Source organism: Podarcis vaucheri (genome assembly GCF_965113315.1).
Source record: "Podarcis vaucheri genome assembly, chromosome: 7".
Lineage (NCBI taxonomy): Eukaryota > Metazoa > Chordata > Lepidosauria > Squamata > Lacertidae > Podarcis > Podarcis vaucheri.
In genome coordinates, this window is record NC_138765.1 from 32,288,577 (window position 1) to 32,315,386 (window position 26,810).

The 26,810-nt window shown below is 42.5% G+C and overlaps 1 protein-coding gene across 3 annotated transcripts in view; it reads right to left on the reverse strand.

Moving 5' to 3' along the window:
- Positions 1-26,810, reverse strand: part of COL8A2 (collagen type VIII alpha 2 chain) — a 154,820-nt gene that overhangs the window by 32,036 nt on the left and 95,974 nt on the right. The window contains exons 1-2 of one of the 3 annotated variants that reach the window (XM_082230772.1): positions 16,628-16,755; positions 8,801-8,930 (exon numbers count right to left, since the gene is read on the reverse strand). The gene's annotated coding sequence lies outside the window, so the exon portion shown is untranslated. Of the gene's footprint in view, positions 1-1,867; positions 1,952-8,800; positions 8,931-16,627; positions 16,756-26,810 lie in introns of those variants that run through there. The other 2 variants (XM_082230771.1, XM_082230773.1) reach the window with 2 other exon arrangements.

Sequence of the window (26,810 nt, forward strand, 5' to 3'; positions counted from 1 at the left end):
GAAACTACAAATCACAAAGAAAATGGGGACAGGAGATAAAATGGAGGGGAAAAACATATGGTACGCCCTCATAGCTTGTGTAGAAAACAGAGTACGTGTTGGTAATTTAGGACATCTGATCCATATTGCAGATCATTTTCTGTGTTCATATGAACACAAGGAAGCTGCCTTCTTCTGAGTTAGACCTTGGTCCATCTAGCTCAGCACTGTCTGCACTGACTGGTAGCCACTCTCTAGAGTTTCAGACCCAGTCCTATATGGGGAGGCTGGGAAATGAACTTGGGACCTTGTGCATAAAATGCGGGTGCTCTGCAACTGAGCTACAGCTCTTCCCCTACCATTGGCCCACAGTTCTCATCCGCCCCAGTCAGCATGGCCAGGGATGAGAGCTATGGCCCTTCAAGTTACATTGGTCCTCTGCATGTCCTCTGCCTGAGCTGTGTGAACTACACACAGTATATAGTTTACAAGATTGGCTTTATAGTCTTGGCATGGGCAAGTCCAGGTGAATTACCTTTTCCAGGGCCACCTTTCACATTTTTTGTTTCACCCTATGGCTGTTGTGGCAAAGCAAACATCAGCTGCTATAGAAAGGAAGCCCTTTCCCTTTTCTTTGCTGCTTAGGAATTACTAAACAATCAGCTCTGGTTTTTATCCCCATTCAATGTTTAGACACCTCCTTTGAGGAAATAGAAGTAGCGATTCATACCAAGTAAGCAAACAGCATGATTCACAATGGTTGTTATCTGCATTCTGGTCCATCATTAGAAAGCCTGGCAGGGCAAATTAAACACGATATTGTTCAATCATTAAGTCTTCTCCAGTCACATATTTTAAAAGGAGTGTTTGCAACATTAAAAAAGAGGGTGTGGATAAAGGTAGAATAACTTTCCCTTCTTAGCGTCATCCCACCCCTTGGCCTGGCTCTCTCCTTGTATCAGGATGGGCTGCGAGTTGTGGGAAGAGAGTGTGGGTGTCAGGCCTGGGGCAAATTCAGCTTCCCTCATCCACACACAATTTCTGCTGTTAAAAGCACCCACCCCAACCATGCCCAGCTTTATACATGAACAAGTGGGACTTGCAACAAAATGTTGCAGCATGAAGTGTTCCTGTTCAGGATGCCAGCCAGCCAACCAGTCACACCCTTTCCCATTATATTCCATTCCTTTATTCCCTTCCCCAGTTTTTTATCCCCTCTCCAACAGTCAGTCTTCAATGCCTACTGGGTATCCATCGGATTCCTTTCTCCTTAGGATTTCTTCCTCCAAGATATTTTTGGAGTAATGCAAATTTGCTAATGCCTCCCTTTTGTGCTTGTATGGGGCAGACTTGGTGATTGCACCAACATGGCTGCCCCCATCATGTCTCTTTGGCCCAGTGAAGGAGGCCTTTGTGAAATTAACAGCCCTGCAAGTTTTCCTCTGCACATACCGACCCAAAAGATTCCACCCCAGTTTCACCTCCATCATCATCCTTCATCATGAGACAATACTGCTCAGTTTTGACTTATGCATCAACTGGCTTACTACTATTAATAAACAAGGTAGAGGTTATGCAATTCCTTAAAGACACACCTAGAAAGGGGCTCCAAGCAGAGTGAGAATTGCATTCTGAGACTTGCATTCTGAGACTTGCATGCTCTTGTTTCTCCCTCTCCCTGCAAACTGGGCATTTAGAGAGCTCTAGCCCAGCTTAGTGGTAACAGCAACTCCCTTGAATGCTCTCAACGAACAAGGAAAGTCAAAAAAATATATCTGCAGTTCACCCTCCCTCCTTTTCTGAGAAACACATATGGGCAGAAGACGAAGGTCCCTTTTCCTTTTATTGTGGAAAACAGCAAACATAAACAGCACGTCTTTTAACTCACCTGCCTGTCTTGAAATGCTTCGTTCTCCAAGTCCAGACTCTCCCACTTTCCTTCCTAAGGCTCCTGTGCACAGCCTGAATACTTTGATTGTCTTTTGCCAAGCTGTGACGTATACACCCACTTACATATTCCCTCTAAACATCAACAAGCTCCATCCCGAGACAAAGTGGTCAATTTATTACTTTGAAGGGGTTCTCTGTGCGCAGGCAAGTGTGGCATTAACCACACACTTCAGCTTTAGCTTCGCCTTGTAAACTCTATGGCAGATAAATGATTTCTCTTCTGACGCTGGAATTAGGTCTTCGTGTGTGGCTGCACCACAAGGCTGGCTGGCTTCACCAGCAATCATGATGCATCTGACTAGAGAAAGGAATCATCACTGGGAACTCCTGAATGGGATTTCTAATCTCTGGATATTCAGTTTGCACACCTCTACAATGCATATTTCTTTAAAGCCACAGATTGCAGATAGATAGATAGATAGATAGATAGATAGATAGATAGGGCTGCTGTGATTATGCTGAAGTTCTATGGATGTACAGAAAAAGCCACCACATGTGGCAATGGACACAGAAATCAGCCTCCTTCAAATCTCAGGTGTCTTCCTCTTCTATTTTTTTAAGGGGAGCACAATTCTAGCCCTTATAGCTTTGAAAATATGCTTGAATGGGTGTCAGCAATGGCTGCAGAAATCTGAGTGGCCATTGCTTACTGGTTGGCAAGGCACTGAGAATCCACAAAGCTGCCTTGAGGGAGCAACCAGAGCTCAATCAGGGCCAAATTACATGTTACATGGGAGAGCTATGGTCAGATCTTGACGGTTTTAAAGCAGACACAAGGATTCTGGATTTGAACCCACTAGGGAAAAGGGATAGGTATGTAGACTGTGCCTATTTCCTCTTGGCGTGGGGCCAACACCACCTGACATGGCAAATGGTAAAAGAGTGAACACACCTCCAGGCAGTGCTGATTCTCCAATCAAATTTGGAGTCCCACCTACAGCTGTTTCGAAATGAAAATAAAAACATGGGGAGACCCACTGACAAATCTACCATGTAGTTTTCAATCCTGTTGCAATCCTCTGCATGGTGGGATCTCTGCATAAGAACACAAGAGAAGCCCCTGCTGAATCAGCCCAAAGAACCATCTAGTCCAACAGTCTGTTCTTATAGTAGCCAAGCTTACAAGCCCTGGAGCAGAGGAAAGGATGGGGTGTGCTTTCATGCACACCTGGACTTGCTTGCAATGTTGGTGAGTAGTTATGGTGACTTGTCCAGACCACAAATGGTGTTCATGAACTGCAAAGAATGCCTGGCAGTATTTGGTCAGGGAGGCAGGGAGGTTGGGGCCAAGCTAGAGTTGCAGGACCTTGGATAGCTCCAAGCAGACAGATTGCTCCAATGAAGTCTGGAGCTCAACAGAGGCCTTTTATGCTTCTTAGATCAGTCCACCCCTCGCAGAATGTGTCATTTTTTTAAAGAATGGAGCCTTAAAAGCAGGGATGGGGAACATGTGGCCCTTCCAGAGTTGTTGGACTCCAATGTCTATTATCTCTAGTCATTGGCCATACTATCCAGGACCAGTTGGGTCCAACAACAACTGTAGGGCCACATATTCCCCCTCACTGATTAAAAGGGTAGTCCTGTGTCTTGGAGAACCCATGCCTTGCGTTTTGCCTACAGTGAGGAGGAGATATGGGTGAGCGTGAGGCCCCTGCTATAAAAGCAACTAGTTCCTTAGGGGCTGGTTTGTCATTATGATATTAAACAGCCCCTATTATTACTGTTACTTTGTTCCACCTTTTTAAGACTTGGCATAAGCTGAAAGGGCACATTACTTTCAAGACATGGTCACTGCTGACCAACAAATTCTATCTCTGCGTGACATAACAATGCACACAGTCTGTTCTCAGTAGCCCCCCAGCAACAGCCAATGATGTGGAGTGGAGTGGAGTGGGGGGACCCTGAGTACAATAATGCCATGTCTGTTTTAATGAGAAATTATAAGAGAAGAAGATGAAGGCCTTTGTCAGCCATGCATCTAAAGTGACATTTGGTTCCAAGATACAAAAGGATACTCATCTTAAGTTGAGGTCATAAAAGGGTTTTTGACACTATTTCTCTTTCGGTTATCAGCTTTGGGTGGAGACAAAGATGGATCATGATACAATGGAAAGGAAAGAGGCACATTTTTATAACTTCTAATTGCTGGATATTGCTGCTTTCTCCTGTGATAACTCTGCTCTGTGTTAAGATTCCTACTCATTTCTACATCACTTTTTAAGGCAGAAAATGCTGTTCTTAGTTTTATTCTTGTGACAGTCTTGTGAGGCAATTTTAAGATGAAAGGTAATCCACTTTTTCACATAGCTGAGCAGGAAGATGAACCTGGGATTGGGAAAGTGATATCCAACCTCTGTGTGCTGTATTCAGGGAATAATACTGACTTGAAGCAATACGACTATATATGTTCCAAATAATTTGTCTCTCGGAGCAGATGGAGGGGAAAAGGCAAAAGAGGATGCCAACCAGAAGCCATAGTGGGCTTAATGTAAACACTTTTCCACTATGGAAACTGGCTGTACCTCAAGCTGTCAAAATTCATTCCAGGGTTATACTGCTTTTGCTGTTCGGCAATATGGCATCCCATTGCCGCCACATTTCCAATCTCAACAAACAGGTCAGAGGCTGATTGAATAGTGGATCTTTTATAAAGACTCTGAAAGGAAAGAGGAGGGGGAGGCTTTCCTGATGCCTCAAATCAAGCCCCTTAAAGCAAGGAGAATCAAGCTGCAATTATTTCCAAATTTGCACTCATACTTATAAACATGCAGTTTTGTGCAAATCTGTAGCATCTTTGGCCTTTGTTTGGGGAGAAGCATACTTGAGTCTTGATCTTAGACTTTCTATGGCAGCAAATAGAACGTCTCAGAGGGCAAAACAGGAGGAAACAAGATGGCATAGGCAGGGTTAAACATGGTGCAGGGGGTATTTCAATCACCACAGCATCCTGAAGGTTGGCACAAACCTATACACTGCCCTGAGATTTTTTGATGAAGGGTGGTATATAATAAATCTAATCTAATCTAATGCAGGAATAACTTGTTTGAAGAGGAATCAGAGGCAGCCCTACCATTTAGCATGAAGGGGGGAAGATCATGCTGGAACAGCTCAGTTGGTAGACCATAATACTCTGGGTCATGAGTTTGAGACCCATGTTGGGCGAGAGATTCCTGAATTGCAGGGGGTTGGACTAGATAAGCCTCCCGGTCCCTTCCAGCTCTACAGTTCTCTGATTCTATTATAAAGGAAGCCAGGGACTGGTGTCTGAATGGTAAAACAGTACTGCAGGAGTAGGTCACTAATAATTTTTTTTGGGGGGGACAGCATATGTCCCCTATCTATGCTACAAGTTGCTATTGGCTTTATACCAGTGCAACTGCTGTGTCTTCCCTCCAATAGTCCTGGGAGTTGTAACTTGGCAAGGTGCTAAGAATCTCTTTTTTAGAGATCCCTGATCTTAATATACTTCCCAGAGTTCCTTTAACCCTAGAGAAAAGGAATTAGTATTAAGCCAGAAAAAAATCTGTAAGAAGATATACATATGTGGGATGTAATCCACTGGGAGCAGTCAAGTACAACACTCCTTGTTTTGCTAGAGCGGACATGCAAGGGAATGCATGTCGGACTTCCTGTTCCTCCTGGCCTGGAGCATCCTTCCTTGCATGTAACTAGTGGGTGGGCGTGACCTTTCCAGACCTGTCAAAAGGACAAGGCATGCTGCCACTCTCTCTCTCTTTTCCATTTTCTTTTTGTCCTGTGAACTACCTGGAATGAACTGCTGGCTGCCAGCCAAGCAGTCCCCCAGGTCATCTCCCTTATGGGATAAACCTGTTAGTATAAGTTTGTAACTTTAAGACTAAAGCCTGCCTTCAGGGATCACACTGTGTTCTGCCTGATCGTGAATAAACTTTCTTTTTATTGCTTATGAATAAGACTGTAGTGTCTTTTTTTCTTTTAGGAGGGATTCAAGGGGTCTTACTAGGAAAATATTAGAACACATTTCAATCTGGACAAGCCAGATTGAATTGTCTTAAGAAACTCACATGGGTTTGCAACTAGTTTTCCGCTGTGTAAAGGGGAATGCACTCTGCTAAGTAAAGCAAGTTAGGAAGGATATTAATAAACAATATCTTCTCCTGCCGCCCTGAACATTCCCCACCACATATTCCCTGAGAAGCAGTACGTCAGGATGGCCCTTCCCTGCCTACTACCTACTTCACATGGATGCTGCTGCAATTATGATGGTGCAATGAACAGATATCTTACAGAATATATGAAATTACAGTGAAAACCAGGCTTGATATGACCAATGGTTTGATCTTGTGTCTACAGTAGTTTCATAACCAGAAGCAATTGATTCACAAAAAGGGGCGGGGGAGATTTGGAAGCAATGTGCAGAATGAGCCTAGGAAGCTGCCTTATGCTGAGACAGAGAGCATTGGTCCATCTAGCTGGGTACTGTTTACAATGATTGAGAGCAACTCTCAAGGGTTTCAGATAGGGGCCCCTCCCAGTCCACCCTGCAGATGTTGGGGATTGAACCTGGGACCTCCTGCACGCACGCAAGGCAGATGTTCTCCCACTGAGCTATGGCCCTTCTCTGTGCTTCTTCCTTATCATACCACAACCACAATGAAAAATAACACACCATCCATGCTTGCTCCAAATAACCTGTCGGATGCTGCATGAATAGACACCTTTCCGCCCATGATGTCTCAGGTCACTAAGCAACAATCCATCACACTCCATGTTCTGCCTTTGATGGTGTTCCACAAGGCTTAGTGAGTTAATTGTTTGGAATGCAGCAGAGTCCTCTGGGTGTAGTGCATGAGTATCAGTGCATGAGGTAAGCACTTCAGTACTCTTCCAGGACCAAGCATATCTGGGACAACTTTCATACACAGCTGCAGCAAAGTTCTGACAGTTTATTAAAAGCCCCATGAGCCTGTGAAAAATGGCCTCCTCCTGAGCACGCTCCCTAATATCTGCAACTATTACAGTAGACGTTTGTTCAGGTTCAGAGGCAGCCGGACTCTGGACATGAGTTGCTGGGGGCAAAGCAAAGTGAGGCAAGCATCTGGTTGGCCACTGTGGAAAGGAGGTGTTGGGCTAGAGGGGCCAGGAGTGGGGAACCTTTTGTGTCTCAATACCACATACCTCCTGGCCAACTGACTGGTGACCACGTGCCAACTGAGAAAGGTGCAGGGTAAGGGAAGCTGTGGTGCATTGCTGTTTCAAGGTGCTCCAGGTGTCTCAAGACAGCGGATCCTGGCATAGCTAGCTTCCCTTGTCTTTTTCAACAGATTCCCAGTCTCTTCCGATGGCTAAGTGCTCTGCCCACCTCCCCCTTCAGCTACTGCAGAGAGCCTGGGATCTTCCAAATATTGCTGACAACAGATAATAGATCCAGCAGGGTTTTTCATTATGTTTTTAAACTTCCTTATCCAAGCCTCATTTATCCTAAATAAAAAAATTCCTTCCAGTAGCACCTTAAAGACCAACTAAGTTAGTTCTTGGTATGAGCTTTCGTGTGCATGCACACTTCTTCAGATACACGAAAGCTCATACCAAGAACTAACTTAGTTGGTCTTTAAGGGGCTACTGGAAGGAATTTTTTTATTTTGACTATGGCAGACCAACACGGCTACCTATCTGTAACTGGAATCATTTATCCTAGTTACAGATATCCTAGATTGTGTCCGCACACCTGTTTAGTCTGCAATCCCACTACTGGTTTGGGAAGCAGTGTAAACAGGACATTAGCCATACCTATTCTGTGCTATCTCCTGAATTTGAGGTGGTACGCCTCTGAATACCCGCTGCTGAGAATCACAAGTGCAAAGAGTGCTCTTACACGCATGTCCCGCTTGCAAACTTCTCAGAGGCAGCTGCTTGGCCAACATGAGAACAAGATGCTGGTCGAGATGGGCCTTTGTTCCTATCAGGATCATCAGTACGGTGGTAGGGACAATCTCCCAGGTGCATCCAGTTTTGGGGATGAAATAGGTTATGTCCTTTGCTAGTCACATATCCAATTGCGGCTCATTGTCCCACACAATGTGATGGCAAACACTGAACTGAGCTGGCACTGATACACATAGGTCTGTCCCTGTTATCTGTGTTCCCTGCCTTGGTTTCACTCCATTTACAATGCTAGAATGTGATGAAGTCTTGAGCTTTTAAAAACATGATAGAAAGAAGATTTGGAACATGGCACTATATATTTATACAGTCAAAATAAGTTGTTTTACACCAATTCAGACCATTAATCTATCTAGTTCAGCAAACTCTGATTGGCAATAGCTCACCATGATCTCGGATGAGGGACTTCCTCAGAGCTACTCTCTAATAGCTTTTTAACTGGAGATGCCAGGGGTTAAATTTGGTGGCTTTTATGTGCAAGGCATGTGGCTCTACCACCAAGCTATGGTCCAAGGGTGGGGAACCTGTAGCCCTCTGGAAGCTGTTGAACTACAATTTCCATCATCCTTGACTACTGTGAATTGGGCTGATGTCAACAACAACTATATGGCCACAGGTTTCTAGGCTGTGAAGACACTGTACATGACTACCCCCAAAGAATCCTGGGAACTGTAGTTTACCCCCACAAAGTTACTTCCCAGCACTCTTAAAATACTTCAATTCCCATGATTCTTTGGGCAAAGTCATGTGCTTTAAGGTATGCTGTGTATGCAGCTCCCCTCTTGTTCTAGTCCCTCCCATGAAGAGTAAAACAGTTGAAGCAGGCCTTCTAGCCCAGTTTTTACTACTTTGGGGACTGATCTTAGGACCTTTTGTTTGCGAAATGTGTTCTCCACCCCTGAACTATAGCTCCTTCTTAATAAAAAGCAAGCTAGTTGAGCAGGCTTACCTGGAGTCTTGGCGCGGCAAGACCAAGTGCAAATGTTTTGCAGAAACCTGAAGTCCAGTTTCACAGCATATCTTTGCTCCTTTTGAAGATCTGGTAAAAGCCAGGAGACCAAGATCATAGAGTCATACTCCTAGAAGGAACCAAAAGAGATCATCATGTTGCAAAACTGAGCTTTAGAGTTCTGTGAGATGTTCTCAGAGGCGGGAGATGCTGTTGGACCTTGTTTTATTGACATCCCAAGATACACCATGGTTGGCTACAAGAGAAAGAGCTGCCTCAGTAGTGTTCACAAAACATGAATCGCAGGCGATTTTTTATATCTGTGTGAGCTGTTACCCAACAGGGAGAGGCTGTCGTGTGTTTACTCAGAAAGTAATGGAATTACTTTTTTAAAAGGAATCCCATTTCTAGAAACATAAGGAAACACTGGGATTGTTTATTCATGGAGCTTTCCCTGAGCAAGACTTTAGATTCCAGTGAAATTCAGAAGACAGAGAGAGTTCTGGAAAAGCAGCACAGGGAAATAGTTTTCTTCCTAAATTGGCATTCCCACACGTGTGCACAAGTGGCATTATTTTAAAAAAGAACCAAATGAGCCCATGAACACCAAATATTAGAACAGAATCAGACCAGTCTATTTACATGGAAGAATGAGAGCCTAATTCTATTTTACTTAGTCATTGCAATTATTTGGTATTTTGCTCTTCAGTGCAAGGGCTTCCAGAGCAGCTTGCAACAATTAGGGCTTATGTCTCCTTTATGCTCTGTTTCTCCTCTGTTTGGAACTTTGATGCTCTGAGGCCATTCACATGAAGTAGTGGAAGAAAAGGGAGAGACCCGGGATTAATGAAGGCTGCTTCACACATTATGAATTCTGCTGCACGCAGATGCCACATGCGCCCAAAATATTGTTCTGCACAGCTTTCAGGAGGATTCTCTTTCCATTCATGCTTGTAATGATGACAGATACCTAAACATACTGTTATGGCTGCTAAATGATCTGCCTGTTCTTAGGTCAATTTACCAGTTAATAGCCTAGGACGCTTGGTAGATGTTTCCTAAGTGGGAGTTAATACTTAGGAAACGGTTGGAGGTTTCTGTTCTCAATGGCAGAGTTACCCACTGCTGCAGTTTTCCAGACACTTGACTTAAAGATCTTATGCCTCTTCCCTTTAAATGGTAACGTATAGTCCTGGTACATCTGGGGCCCCTCCTGCTCATTCTGCTGAGTGGGGCACTGGGCTTCTCTGTCGGCTGCCAAGTCCTGCTCTGATGCACCACTGCAGCTACCAGGTCTTGGGAGGGAGTCCTGAGTGGCACAATGGGTCAGTGCCTCTGGCTGTTAACCAAAAAGCTTGGTGGTTCAAGCCCAAACAGGGACGGCTGTGGGAAGGATTCTTGCATTGAAGCGGGTTGGACTAGATGGCCCTCGGGGTCCCTTCCAATTCTACAATTCAACTATGAGTAAACACCCCAGCTGAGGAGAAATGCTTGATTCTTTGCTTATTAAATTTGTACCCCATACTTCCTCCCAAAAGAGCCCAGGGGGCAGCAAACACCAAAATGTTAAAGCAATACAATTTGCAATAAAATATCAACCACAATGGCATTGCTTCTCCAGGGTCTTGGGCCTTCCTCACCAATGCTACCCTTCAACGGATGATATATCAAGAACTGAATCTTGGCCCTTTTGCGTTAGAAACATCTTTTGCACCAGTGGACTATGGGCTTTTTCTTTTTCTTTCTTTTCATACATTTAGATTGTACCTTTCTTCCATCACGGAACCCAAGGTATATTACCAGATCCCTGACCTGCTTAGCTTCAGCAAGAGTGGGGGCCCTATGTGCTTTTAGACCAATATAGTTTCACGGAATGACTAGAAGCAGCCAGACCAGGGCATAAACAACTTATCTGCTCCAAGCCTGACTGCAGTCACAGCAGAGGCAGCAGCTCTCACCTTTCAGCAATGCATTTGGCCTAAATCATTATCTGGAACAGGTCATATTTGATGCTCCATTCCTGACTATCCTTAACTGCACGCTTTGAAAGCCGATGCTCTGTGAAAGACCTGGAGAGTGCAGAAGGAAATGGCTGCATTTCCTTCAAGGAGCTGTAGAGGTGGACATCAATCTTCATTAATTCTGACACAAGGGGGCCTTCTTTCCACTCCCTCCTTGGAGGGAATATAATCTCCCCCTCCAACATTCACCGCTCCTCTCTGGCTGCTGTCCGCTGCTAAATGCAAGATCTCTTTGGACGTTTGGGAAGCTTATTTTACAGGGATGATGCATTGCAATAATTATCATCAGCTTAGAATAAGTGTACTCCATTTTGGAGGCCTAAAACAGCAGACCAGCACAGAGGCATAAAAGGCACAGCAGCTGCTTGCTGTAGGTTTTCAATGATTGCACAATTAAGCCAGCCCTAAGGCCAGCTCATCTGAGGTACTAATGTGCTGACAACATGTGTGGAACAACTGGAGCACAGCTTCAGTGTCACGCTTCTTGAACTGGAGCAAAGCTCTGGGTCAGATGGGGCAAGCAATTCAATTCAGTTTTCATTCGAAAGCAAACTACCTAATTTGAACTTTGCAAAACAATACACTGACTAAAACAGAACCATCCTTCTCTGAATTGCAGTGGAGTTCTCCAGTGAACTTACATGCACAAAAATGCACATTTTAAGGGGAAAGTCAGCAAAAGTGAGTAGCTTACTGAAAATAACATAGAAAATTCATTATATCAGGGAAAATGTGTATATTAGGATAAATTTGCACTAAAATGCTGGTGAATTTTCATGAGGACATTAAAAAAAATAGACTGCTTTGGAAATGTTGAGAACTGAATTTAAGATTGGAAAAATGAGAAACCGAGAAAAAGCAAAACTAAAATTGACACATTCACATATTCACTCACACTCTCCCAATTACAAACTTAATCAGTTAAGCAACTTTCCCTCTGCCCAGGGAAACATGGGAACTGTTGTTCTGAAAAAGGGGGTTATTGTCTTTAGCAGATCAAACTTCACCCAACTACAATTCCCAGAATGCTTTCGGGAAGTGAAGGCAGTCAAAGTTGTAAAAAAATCAACCAACATCTATAGAAGAAGAGTTTGGATTTATAGCATGTAGTTATGGTTTCTGTTTCCCTGGAAACTTGCCTGAGGCTTTTCTGAAGCTGCTTCTGAGATGTTCTTGTTTGCCAACTTTCAGTAGGCACTATTAAGCAGATCTTCAAGCTACATACTTTACATCAGTACCGGCCTGCTCATGAAGTGAGGTGAGGCAGTCACCTCAGGTGGCAGATCAGGGAGCGCCTGTGGAGGAGGAGATGGTGGCAGCGGGACATTTTGATTCCAGCAGCAAAATGTCCCAGGCCAGTCCTGATTTACATACTAACGCATTACAGTGGTACCCCGGATTAAGTACTTAATTCATTCTGGAGGTCTGTCCTTAACCTGAAACTGTTCTTTACCTGAAGCACCACTTTAGCTAATGGGGCCTCCCGCTGCTGCCGCGCTGCCGGAGCACAATTTCTGTTCTAATTCTGAAGCAAAGTGCTTAACCTGAAGCATTATTTCTGGGTTAGCGGAGTCTGTAACCTGAAGCGTATGTAACCCGAGGTACCACTGTATTTCAGTACCTTGGTGTTTTTGAGTTGTATGTCTTACAAATCTAACCTCAGCTCATAGGTTAAGAACAGGTCTAGAGATCCCGTGCTCCTTCAGATTCTTCTGGACTTCAATGCCCATCAGCTCCGACCAACATGGACTACTGTCAGGGATGAGGGAAGCTATAGTCCAATAACATCTAGAAGGCCACATAAGATTCCTTATCCCTGGATTAGAATCTTAATAAAGGCAAACGTCATGTCCAGTTTGTCATGTTACAGGCAGGCATGGTGGCAGAAGTGTAAATATACAATAGCAGCAATCATGTTTTAGAGAGCACAAGGTCCCCCTTTCTAATCCAGTAAGTTCAAAGTTATATGCATCTCTAGTGTGGCATTACCTAAATGCCAGCTAAATGGAGGCTGGTGCAATTAATGCTCCTCGCTGGTCTGGGACTCTGTTTAGAGCTGTAAAAGGAAAATGGAAGAGGAAGGAAATCAAAACAAGCAGCCAGGTCTCTCTTTTTGCAGTATTCTCTCTCCTTTATGTACAAGGTTGCAGATTTAAGTCAGAATGTTGAGGGGAGTTTTCCTATCTACTATATGTGTACAACCGTGAAAGAGGATGCCAAGGGCACGCTTGCAAATACTTACCCACCTAAACATTCTTAAGGAAATCAGCCCTGAGCGCTCACTGGAAGGACATATCCTGAAGCTGAGGCTCCAGGACTTTGGCCACCTCATGAGAAGAGAAGACTCCCTGGAAAAGACCCTGATGTTGGAAAAGATGGAGGGCACAAGAAGAAGGGGACGACAGAGGACGAGATGGTTGGACAGTGTTCTTGAAGCTATCAGCATGAGTTTGACCAAACTGCGGGAGGCAGTGGAAGGCAGGAGTGCCTGGCGTGCTCTGGTCCATGGGGTCACGAAGAGTCGGACACGACTAAACGACTAAACAACACCCACCTATCTAGGTGATCCTGCAGGGAAGCTTTTTGCTTCTAGAAGAGAGTTTGAACATGGAAGTTAAGCTAGTTACTTTTATGGACATAATTGCAGAGTAGAAACTCTTTGCAGGGCAGAAACGTATTCCTCAGCTGTCTTGATGGTCAAGGTAGTGAAGCTGCTGCCTTGGATGCTTGGTTTGATAGTGGGTGTTCTGCTAGGAAACTTTTGATGTCGTTTTATGATTCTTACAGTTGCTAACTGGAGGCCCTGTGCAACCACCTCATTAGTGTTCAGAGCCTCCAGCTAGCAGTTATGTGGAGGTTTCACTTGTGAGAACTTGTAATTTCATAAGGTGGTTCCTTATGCAGGCTTTTCAGTGTTAATTTCATACAAGCTGAAGTGCTCAGTAGCTTCCATGAAGATGTGCCACTGCACACAAATGGTGCTACTCCACCGTAAGATTAGTAACTGCTCTCTTCAGTTATCATGGAGTTTCTTGGAGAGGAGAATGGCACTCTTGGTTGTGGCTCCCACTGAGGCTGTTCATAATTACAAGAGATTTTCAGACTGCTTTGCTTTATTACTGCAGCAAACCATTTTAATTTAAAGTTGGGGGGGCCTACTTTTTTAAAAAATGCCTGCAGTTGGTTTCTCATCTTACAGCACAATCTTTGTTTATTGGGAAGTGAGTCCCAATAATCTCTAAGCAGTTTTAGTAAATCTTCTTTGGATTGCCACTTTAAGAAATATTTCTTGCTCTTGATGACGTTTGGTGTTTTTAACGAACAATTGTTTTCTCTTTTATCTCTTATGAACTTCACACCACTTTAGGCTTGTTTGTGGTTTGTTTACGTAGATAAATATATTTAAAACCACTTAGCTTGGTGAGGAGCTGAGGTCACTGTACACTGCTTTGATCTAGACAGATGAGTTCTGGCAAAGGAGTTTTTTTATATAATTGTTTGGGGGAAAACACAATGCGGGGCCAAATGTTTTGTAGCACTTTGGATGAAACTGGGGCAAAGCAAATGTGGAGTCAATAAATCCAATTTCAAACCAGCAGAGAAATGAGCTCCATGTTAAACTGGCAGGCTTTTGCTCAGAACGGGAATCTTGGCAAGTACACAAACCTGGTGTCAAAAAGTTCATGTAAACAAGCTACTTTTCAGACTCAAATACACACACACCCACCCACCCCAGGTTGTTGCCACTCCCCTCGGTGAAACTTGCAAAAGGCCATTTCCTAGATCAAAATACCTTCACCATTCCATCTTGTAAACATAATTACCATTAAGCTTATTATTTTTCTCCTCCCTCTTCAGGATTTTTTTTTTTTTGCTTTCAGAGACCTACAAACCTTTCTTCCTGTTTGCTGCCACCTCCCCCAACCACTGTAATTTTGAGATCCATTGAAATACCAGACAGACTGAAGCATTAATAGGAGGGTAAAGCTGCCAGGTGCATATTTTGGCCAGCCAAACAATACATGCCAAACCGCAGGTATTTTATGAGACGTTTCCTGTTATGAAGACATTTTTTTCCTGTAGAGATTCTTTGTTACTGCACCCCCCATCACTCACTTTCTCCACTGTTTCCAGCTCTCCTTTCCCTTTCCCTACGGGCACTTTTGCCTCATAGAGCTGTGTCATGCTACAAAACATTATTATTTTCTAAGCATCACAAAAGGCAAGGTCTTTTGAAAGTAATAAGAAAAAGCACCATTCATTGCAAACATGGGTATAAAACCAAGCACCATTCAGTTCTGAAAACTAAAACCAATCAACACACACAGACCACACCCCAGCTAGTTGTGAAGTTTCAAGGGCTCCAGCAGCCAATTATTGCATGAGCCTAATTCATATGATACAAGAGGTGGACCAGGAATCTAACAAGCTGGGTTGGTTCAAGACACTTTGCTGCCTGAGGCAAAGGGCAAGATTGCTCATTCAGGGTAGTATGGCCGTAGACGAGGCAATGGGCAAGACTGATTTCCTCATCCCAGTTTTGGCCACATGGCAGCTGAATCTTACTTCAATACTGGCAATAGGACAGTATCCTCCTCTCCATGTGAGGGCAGCAAGCTAGCTTAGGGAGCCACAAGCTAGGCTACATAGAACATACAGCTCTGTTTTCCAATATGTGCCATCATCATCATTCCCTGCCTTTCTCTCTGACGGGACTCAAGGCAGCTTACATATAAAAACAAGAAACATGAAAAACATAGAAAAATCAGTTATGAAAATACAACTGAACATGGATAGAATTAAAGCTATATACGCACGAAATCTGTTTAAAGCATATCAATAATTACAATTAAAACAGCACGGCACCAGCCCTTTAATTAAAAGCAATCAATTCCCCAAAGCCTGTTTGAACAAAGAAGTCTCCACCTGCCGGTGGAAGAATAACAAGAGAGCCATTCTAGCTTCTTTAGGGAGGGAATTCCAAGGTCTGGGAGCAGCCACCAAAAAGGCCTACTCCCACATCCCCCCCCCCAAGCATACCTGTGAGGATGGCAGGACTGAGAGTAGGGCCTCTCCCCCAAATCTCAAATCCAAGGTAGGTTTGTGTGAGGAAATACAGTCTTCCAGATAGCTTGGACTTATGTCATGTATGTTGTCACTGCCATCCCCCACCTACCAGCTGCCTCACTCTAGGATGGCCCAGGTGATGAGTTTGTAGATACAAGAGTTGCATGGCACTTGCATTTATTTATTTTTTAAAGTATGGTATACCAGGCCTGGACAATGCAGATGATTTGGCAGCTGCAAGGTTTGATATTGCATACCCCGCACAGGGATGCCAACCCAGCAACCATGGGCACTACTTCTGCCCGTAAAGCCTTTCACAGGTAACTTTCAAAAGAATATACAAAGAATTAAAAAAAAGGTACAACAAATCAATACAGCTACTGCTCTGGAAAGCAAATGAAAGCAATTCTTTTATGGGTTTAGTGTTTTATATATACACACACACATGTGGAAACACTTCTTTTCCTGAAGCCATACATACAGGAAACATTTTTTTTTTAAACCAAACATTCTTTTTCATCAAATAAAAAGGTGTCCCTTCCAATTGCTCCGAAACTACATACAAAGAGGAGGGAAAAACTTTTGAAAGCCAGGAAAAATAAGAGAAAGGAAGGAATTCTGATGGGATGGGAGAACAGAGTGGCTTCAGAATACAGCACCTGTAGTGTTCAGGCCCTACTTGTGGGCTGCCCATAGGTCAGTTTATGTTAAAATAATATTGCAGACAATACAGTGGCACCTTGGTTCTCAAAAGTCTTAGCTGTCGAACAAATCAGCCCCCGAACGCTGCAAACCAGGTAGTAAGTGTTCTGGTTTGCAAATGTTTTTCAGAAGCCGAATGTCCGACACAGCTGCTGCTTGAGTGCAGGAAGCTCCTGCAGCCAATTGGAAACCACGCCTTGGTTTTCAAATGGCTTCAGGACTCTGGGAATGGATTGAGTTCGAGAACCAAGGTTCCACTGTATTAAAATAAACAATATATTCAAATATATTAAAAACTATATTAGAATAAACAAACCAATATAAAACAATCAAACCATTCTAAAGATCACATGGTGGGCAGATACACAAGTGAATCGAGTGTCCCCATTACACACTTTGGAAATAATTCATTTGCAAATGCCAAACTTATAAGATCAATTACAACAGCAGATTTGCAAAGTTGTTAACAACCTTGGAGAGAGTCAGTGAGATGATATGTAAATTAAAAAAAAATGGGTATTAGGATAACATACCTCTATTAAAATAAAAGTGAACAGAACCATTTTGCTATAGAAACCATGACACAGTTTTTACAAACTGTGCCCTCCATTTTCTTAAATTTTAGTCCCCCCCCCAAATGCGTCTTATCAATGGGGGTGTCTAATACATGGAAAAATACGGTAAGTAATGGTGAAGACCCATACAGCTTTTGAAGCCATTTGTACAGATGCCAATAGGTCTTCCAACTGTTGGAAGGTGAAGGGTTTTCCTCTGCAGAATGTGTTCCGGACAGAGTATAAACATTTCCCCCCCTACCCCTTATACTGACTATATTTAGATGGATCACAAACCTATGGCTGGCCTATGAATGGGAGTAAAGGAAAACTATCATGAATTAGTTTCTAAACCCAGAATTCCCGTACTTTAAGTGAGGATCAAGAAAGGAATTTCTTAACCCAAGGGTATATTCTTTCAAGACAAACAGAAATGAAAAAGCCCTGATAGTGGTATAGTGTGTACACAGCTCTACTGCAACCCAAAGCTTTACTAAATTTATATGAGTCTTGCTTAAAGTAGGCAACCCAGCGTGCTCCAGATAGAGCTGTGTTTTGTTAGGTTCAGGGCAATCTGCTGAATAAAGATAATTATAAAAATCAGCAAACACTTGACAAGTGTCGTCAGACTTGTAACTTAACTCCCCACCGATACTCTGAAATTGTGTGACTTGGTTCCTAGCTTGTTTCTTGCATAAAGATCTAGCAAACAGCCTAGAACTTTTATTGTTGTTTTGAATTGCAAGAAAATCTACAACAGCCAGTTCACTTCTCTTACCCGTTAATTTGTGGTATATTTTAGCACTGCCAGTTCATTTGTGTTCCCTCTCTAAGACCCCAATACTAAACAACAGTTGCTTACAAACGGCCTCCCTTATTTTCTTTAACCCAGAAGAGATTTTGACACAACTCCCTCTCAGCGTGGCTTCCATCGAATCCCACAAGAGGCTAATGTACATTTCTAGGAGGTTATTAAACTGAAAAAAAACAATCAAGGTATTTCCCCAATTGCTCTAGGTTGCCATTGTGAGAAAGGATGCTGTACTATCAGCAGGGCTTTTCTTATGTTATTTCTGTCATAGCTAGTATTCAAGACAAGTTAACAAAATGCATAAAAACATGAGGATAACTCCTAAAACAGGAGAAAGGAAAGAAAAAAGAAAAAAGGCCAGCCTGAGGCTATGAGGTTCCTTGGTTGAAACCCCAAAGTCTTTGACAGGTCCAGTAAACAGCATTGCCAAAACAGGCCAAGATGATCTCTGGAGATGCTTGAGGAATTCTGGCCTTGTGAACTCTGATACACATTGACCTGATCTTTACTCAACTCAGGTTAATGTGTGGACTGCAGTTCAGTTATCCACTACACTTCCATAATATTCTGATGCAATTCACAGCTAAAAGAATTGATCAAAACAAATTTACAGCGTGCTGTGCATTGAAGGAGAATTACATGAAAATGATGGATCGGTGGTATTTAACACCTGTAAAATTAGCAAAGATGTATAGAACTGCTTCAAATGTTTGTTGGAAATGCAAGGAGAAAGGCAGGACATTTTACCGTGCAAGATTACAAAAGCATTCTGGGAAATGATTTACAATGAGTCAAAAAAAAATGTTTAATGTTTGGGGGGGAAACAGAGGCTTTTTTACTAGGCATTTTAGGTGCAGAGAGGAGCAGAAATGACTATTTATGTATGCAACAACAGCAGCACGAATACTAATGGCCCAGAGATAGAAAGAAAACAAAGTACTGACCAGAGATGATGGACTATGCCAAAGTGGCGAAATTGACCGGGAAAATTAGAAGCCAGGAAGAGAAGAACTTTAATAAGGAATGAGAAAAAATTATAATGTATTTAAGAGAACACTGTAAACAACTAAAAACTTTGGCAGGATTTGAGTAATGCTTGTAATGTACAAAACCCCCCCACAACTATGGTAAAAATGGATTTTTTTAAAAAATAAATAGAGAAAATAAGGGAAGCAGTTGAAAAAAGATTGAGATGGTAACCATGGAAGGGAGGGGGAGAGTCAAAGGATTCAGGGAATCTTAAATGACGATGTTGGTGTTTAATGTTTGAATTTAAATTTGTTATGTAAAACTTAATAAAAATATATTTTAAAAATAGAACTGATCAAAATATGCATGGGGGGAATACCTATTAAGCAATGCATAAGATACATGGAGTTAAATGCAATTTTTTGTATGCATATATACTTCACAGATTATTGAAAAAAGGGGCCGCCTTGTTCAGAGTTGTGGCTGAACACATAGGAAACTCTCATGGAACAGTGTTAAGAGTGATTTGCCCATCCTTGGCAGGCCCTCATTTTAATTGCTGAGGTTTGGCTTTTTAATTCAACTCTGTTAGGTGGTCCATTCTTTTTGGTAAACAGCTGTTTCAGGTTAGAAGCCTGCCTGTAAGCAAGGGAAGGTGGCTCTCCTTCCTCCTCTGAGGGCAATTCATTTTTATAAGACTTGCTAAGTGTGAAGGCATCAGTGGAGTTTGACTTTTACATGGTGGGTTCGGGAATGTGGCTTCACCAAGCCAAGAAAGATGTCAGAGATGCATTCATCTGCACCATGTACAAGTAGTAAAGAGTAAATTTTAAGGGAGGTGTTTAGCACAAGGAGCATGTAAGTTTTGGGGGCTCTCCCCAGGGAATTCTGCCTGAGACCAAATCTACAAACTTTTAAGTAACAACACAAGGATCTTGGGGGTTGGGGGATGATATTACTTATTCAACACGAGCAGCTTTTACTAATGAGTTTGTTGTAGCAGGTTTTTATTTGTTATTATGAAGTGCCACAAAATCAGCAGTAACTGTACACAAATATAAAGTGATGCAGACTCATAAGTCTAAATCTGGGGTTGGACATTTTGCTACATGAGATGACAAGATGTTGCCTCCTCCCATTCCATGTACAGAAACTTTCAGGACCCTGCACTGTACCTGAGTGCAACACAATGTCTTAGGACAGGCTCTGTGGCATCTAACTCTTTGCTCCCACCCCCTACACCTGGTGCCTAAGGTGGCTGTCTCACTCTGCCTAAAGGTAGGGTCATCCCTGTCTAAATCAAAACAAGTTACACTAGGGAGAAAAGAGAAGGTGAGGTATTCAGGGGGAAGCCAATGAAAGGAGGTGTTTTAGGATTCACTTATGGAGGAAATGGTGTCAGGAAGAAAAAGGTTCCAGTGGCAGGACAGATAGGGTAACAGATTTCACTTGGCACCATTAGAGCAATGGGCTTCAACCATTTCAGACCTGGGACACACCTTTAAGCCAAACATTAATTTCTTATTTTTAAAAAAAATAATATATCTGTATGGTAGTAGCGCTGCTCTTGAGACTAAATGTTGATTGGGCCATCATGACCTGGTAGTTCGTCCAGACCCACTACCTGAAGACCAATGCCCTGGAATGAAGATTCTGGGGAGGAATGAATAAGAGAAAATAAAAAGGGGAATGGTGATGCAATGTTGAGGAGGAGAAGGTAAGAGTGAAGAGTGGATAGAAGAAAGCTTGTCCAATAAGTCTTCAGCAAAAGCCCTTGAGGGGAAAAACAGGAGTGGGATGCAGAAGCTCGTCTAGAAAAAAAGCAAACACTTTAAAGAGATGCTTACAAAAATGAGGATGCAAGGTATGACTGAGGCAGAAAGCCTGAAACAGAAAGTGGGAGAAAGAATAAGCCTGAAATTTGAGTAAGTAGGGGAATTATGAGGGCCCCTATAGATTTACTGAGCATTCATTTTTACTTGGTTGCACAAATCTTATATGGAGGTTGGACTATAACTCTACTGAACTTTCATTCTGATTTGTTTGTGAAGCAGTCATATGGCAATAACCATTCATCCTGATATACTTGTAGGCTGTTTACACAACTTCCCATCAATCATTCCTTCCATCTACACTTTTCACTATGTTATCCTGTCATTTTCCTAAATACCAGAAGTAAATTTTCTTTTTGAAGTGGATTTGTTTAGCTAGGGTGACAGAGTTTTTTAAACTACTTTAATTGCATGACAGAATCCCTTCCACGAGATACTGACAGTCTTTAGTATCTAATAAACTAATAAACTTTAGTTTTATTGCTATGTATGTTTTGAAGAGCAAATATAAGAATGGAGATAATGAACTACTGGCCAAGAACCAAGGTAGAAGAGAAGTAAGAGAGATGTGACTGAAGAATAGTAAAGTGAGATAGACAGCATTGGAGAGAATGAGGAATTCTCAAAGTCCACAGAGGAAGAAGAGAACACAGATCAGAAAGGGAAAGTGAGCAAGCAGGTATCCCAGCGGAAAATAACACCTGCTCACTGAAACAATACCTCCCTCCTGTGAGATACAAATCCTAGAAGAGGTAAAGGTGAGGCTGGACTCACTCTTTTAATAGTCTCTGTGCAGCGTTTTTGCTGACAGGGTTTCAGACATGTTCTTTCTCAGCCTTACCTGGAGACAAGATGCCAAATATTAAACCCAGGGTCTCCTGTATGCACAGGAGATTCTCTACCAACCCTCTTTCCCCAGGTGAAAGATCTTGTCTGGAAAATGAATCCAAATTAGACCCAAATCACGGACCAACATGCGAAACAGAACAAATAAATATTTTGAGATGAAACCAGTTTGCTATAGCAACCTTTTCTTCTTCTTCTTCTTTTGGTATCTGATCATTTATTGCTGATTTATTTTTTATTTTAAGTTATTGTTGCATGTCATATGCTTTCTAACATAACAAAAAAATATATTAATGCAACCATGTTAAAACTGTTTAAAGAGGAAAAAGAACAAAAACTATGCTACCAAAAAAGAATTTGGGGGGAGGGCAGTAGAAGCCCATTATGAGAAGGAAGAAAGAAATTCTAGCTTTGAACTTCAAGCTCAAAGTAGCTTTTTGAAAGAAAGTATAATGTCTCGTAAAATGATATTTTAAGTTTTGGGAATGAATGGCAATTTCTGATTATTCTAAGGCACAGGAAAACTAGTTTAGCATTTCCAGTCCCTGAAGGCCAGATCTGTTAAGGGAACGAAGCAGTCTGCAAGAGTTCACAAACTTAGCTTCCTGTTGAGATCATGGTGAAAGTGTTACCTGTTTTTCTCTAGGATATTCCCCATCTGTGGGCTAAATAACCCAACCAGAAGAGATGAAGCTATCACTTGAATGCTTTCTTGGTAAGTGTTACGGTACATATGTTTTCTTTGTAAACTAGCACTTTTCCTGGAAAAGAAGTATTTCTTTACTAATTGAGGAAATAACTTGTGCTTAGCTGAAAACCCAATTAAAAATGTTTAGATCAAAATCAATCAATACCTAAGTCCACCTCTTAAGATAAAATGCATGTGGAAAAGTGTTATAAAAATATATAAAAGGATAAAAGTGACAGGTTTGGACAGACTGACTGCCAAATATTACAAATTAACTGCAATTTGTTTGATCTGAAAAAATAGTTATAAGTTCCCAAGTTTCACTTTGCAACCAAACAAAGATTAAATAAGGAATCCTCCACCCCCACCAAACATTAAACCACTAGGTGGCAGGCTTCACTGACTAGTAGATCTGGTGGTTGCATTGCAAAGATCAAGACAGCGGGAAAGAGAATGGGATTCCCCTCTCTACAGTGGATAAATGTTAAACCTGATGCCTGTGTTGTTCAGTGCTGAGGTTTCCCCAATGCATCTCCATGGCTGCTGCTGGTCTGAGTTAATAGCTTGCCAGGTCTCTAGCAAAAGGGTGGAATTCAAGGCAGCAAATGTTGCCTGGTATTGCTCCAAAAGGTTAATTGACCATGAGAAGGAGAAAAATCAAAGGCCGGCCTGACGCTAAGCTTCCTTGAATGTCAAACTCACTTTCCACATTAGGAGAAGATAATTGATCCTGCTAAAGCTGCTCCAGCCAGCTGTAGGTGCTTGTTCTTGATGTGGCAGTGGAAGAGAAAGGAAGGCTAAATGGTTAGAGGGACTAGTTTCAGTCTGCAAAGCACTGAACAGATTGGGCCCCAAAACAGAGTATGCTCTAACTGTGAGAAAATTACACATTGTGTGAAAGAGCTTAACAAATGGAACTTGATGCCACAGCATGTGATGATGCCAGTGGCTTAGATATCTGTAAGAGGTAGTGAAGCATAGTGGTTAGAGTATCACACTAGGACAAGAGAGACCAAGGTTCAAATCCCCACTCTGCTATGCAGCCCACTGTTAGTTCCTTCCTTCTGTTAGTTCACGATCTCTCAGTCTAAACCTACATCATAGGCTTGTTATGAAGATAAGATGGGAAGGGGGAGAAGAACTGGTGCCACCTTGAGTTCCTTGGAGGAGATGAAGTATAAAACAGGTTTCTTGCTTTTGTAAAATAAAAACAAACTGTATTTTTGCAATTAGCTGCTGGCTAAAAACACACACAAGGAAAAAAGCTGCAATACAATAAAAACTAGATAACCGTAAAACAATTATAAACATTTGCACTGACTTTCTATTTTAAAAACTTGTGATGTTTTACGGAAGTTTGCATTCCATATATATTTCATCATGACTTTAGTTTGGGCAGTTGTGCAAATGTCATACCTTAATCATCCATTCATTTTTTGTGGGATTTTTGTATATTTTTTATAATCTTCTACCATTCCATCCAATTCACCCAATAACACTGGAGGGTATTAGGATTAGGCGGAGGGGTCCATCTGCTGCAGAGCCTTCTGCTGTGCCTTCTGAAAGGAAAGGTGGTTGAGAAGCTACCACTATCAATGTTCCCATCAGCAGTAGTCAGTATAGGGCCCTAAAACAGAGTAGGGTGAATTGAGTAGGCCCTAAATTGGGAGTAGGGTGGAACAGAGCATGCCATGCTCCAAAACAGGAATCCTCAAGTGCACAGTCCATTCTGTGGCAGCAACCCCAAGAAAATGGATTCATTCCTTGGTCTTTCTCATGTGATTCTGCTGACACCAGAGGCCACATCTCCACTTCCCTGAGGAGACATCTCTGGCACTGGATTCCTATGACTGGACCACAGGCTTCTTGGAGAATCAGGAATTTCCCCATAAAGCAGTTCCTACAGCTTGAAACTTTAGTGCAGGCTTCCTCAAACACGGCCCTCCATATGTTTTTGGCCTACAACTCCCATGATCCTTAGCTACCAGGACCAGTGGTCAGGGATGATGGGAATTGTAGTCTCAAAACACCTGGAGGGCCGAGTTTGAGGAAGACTACCTTAGTGCCTAGAAAAAGCTAACAGTTGCATAAAAATGTGTTGGCCCTTTAATTGGCCAGATGCAACACTCAGGACATCAGGTTTGACAAACTAGTCCAGACTATAAAGCCCTTCTAGCTGTTCCAAGACACTGCTACTGAGAGCCAGTGTGGTGTAGTGGTTAAGAGCGGTAGTCTCGTAATCTGGGGAACCGGGTTCGCGTCTCCACTCCTCCACATGCAGCTGCTGGGTGACCTTGGGCCAGTCACACTTCTTTGAAGTCTCTCAGCCCCACTCACCTCACAGAATGTTTGTTGTGGGGGAGGAAGGGAAAGGAGAATTTGAGCTTTGAGACTCCTTCGGATAGTGATAAACCGGGATGTCAAATCCAAACTCTTCTTCTCTTCTACTGCTGAGACAACTTGTATTTTCTTTCCCAGTGGCAAAACCACTAATTTATCTATGGGGTTTATCCATTTATCCATGGGCATGGGCTCATCTGTTACCTATTCCAGAACTCCAGGCCTAGTAATCTCTACCTTGCTTGGGCCATCACCTCATTATATTTCACAAGTGGTACATTGTTCACACTAGCATTGACGAATAACGATCTGAACAAAATCAAAGCTGTAAATCAAACCAATTTAGTCTTCTAGCAACTTTACTGAGGTTTCAAAGCATACCAGTTGCACATCAAGATCAAATGAGAAGTCACTCAAGAGAAACAACACTTTCAGGCGTAAGAAACTGATTATAATGATAATGCAAAGGTTCTGAGGGTTCTCCGTTCCAACAGGAAGCATGCTGGGTGCAAAGGAATTGCAGAATCCAAAGCTTCTGTACACCTCTGAGAGGGGCCCCAACCTGGAAATCACCCCACTGGCTGGTGCAGGGCGGCGGTTGTGGCTCTGCTGCTCTGGCCACCAGCCCTTCCCCCCTGCCCCTCGGGCTGCTTCAAGGTCCATTTATTGTATTTTATGCGCAAGGATTTCTCTCCTGCTATTCAACTGTAAAAGGGTTTCTAGGGCAGGAAACAATTAAAAGCCAACAATTTAAAACAATAGCAATTTAAAACCGCTTAAAAACTGTGGGCCATTAGAAGATGTTGTTGCGGAGAGAATTATTATTTCATTAGGGAGATTCAAACAAATGGACCATTCTTACACTGAGCTAGATATTAACCACAAGGAAAACAACGTATCTTTTAAGTTTAAGGACAAATGGAACTTTTTATTTCAAAAAGCAGCTATAGCAGGTATGAAGGGTTAAAACCCATTCTCCTATATCATAGTCCTGTTCTGCATCACACACACACACACACACACACACACACACACACCGATGCTATTTAATATAATGAACCTGGAGGTGGATACCGTCTGATATGCAGCAATGAGGGTTGCTCGTCCATCATCTTCTTAAAATGGGTCGGGCAGATTTTGGCCATATCCACACTGTTTGGGTGGTCTGCTACTGGAAGCTGAGACTTCTGAACCCAATTCATTATTTTAACCATATCTCTTTCTTTAGACCATGTGTTGATTAATTTCATTTGTGGTTATAGAAAGGGTCATTTTATGATACACGGTGGGCTTTATGATATTTTTTAATTTTATTATGTTTCCTGGAATTATGTATAATTATATAGCATAAAATGTGAAGCCAATTCTGCACTATTGGGGAGGCAGCATATAAATTTAATCAGTCCATGTGGACATTGAGGATTCTATTTTCTTATTAAGCTTAAAGAAAATGCATACATACCCCGAGTGTCATTCTTTGAAAAGTGGTATGTGGTGCCCAGTTCCCCCAAAACATATTGGCAGAGCAGCAGGGACAACCAGGGTTCAGCAACTGGGCGAACACTCTAACATTTGACCATTTAAAATGTTTGCATTCTCCACAACAGCACAACCGTCTCCCAAATCACTTTAAAATTTGGATTAAAAAAAATATCCAAGTTATAACAACACTTTGAATTCAGTCCTGAAATACTAACAATTTCAAGAAGTCTTAAGTTTAATGCACACTTAGAAATTACTGTGGTCTTTTGCCCTCTTCCACCTCTACATGTCAAATCGGGGCTGGCTTCTGTATTGTATGGGCCTTATGCATGGCATCTCACCTGGCAAGCCTGTGAACCCACAACCTACAGATTGCCCTGGGCGTCAGGCAGCCCCAGCAATCACTTGCTACTAATCCCTCTATCCTATATAAGACTTTGCTTTGGGTGCAGAAGAGGGACCTTCTCACACACACAGCTGGGAAGAAGAGGGAAGAGGTGATGGCAGCATTGCTGATGGAGGAAGTGGGGTCGTAGTTGAGGAGAGGGGCAGAAGCAAGAGAGCAATGTCGGACCATTAGCAGCCACCTGACTCTGCTGCCTGATACTACTGGGGTGTGACTAGGACAAACCTGCTCTACCTCTACTGCTGGAGGCAGTATGACTCTTGATTACATTTTGAAATGTACCCCTGCCCAC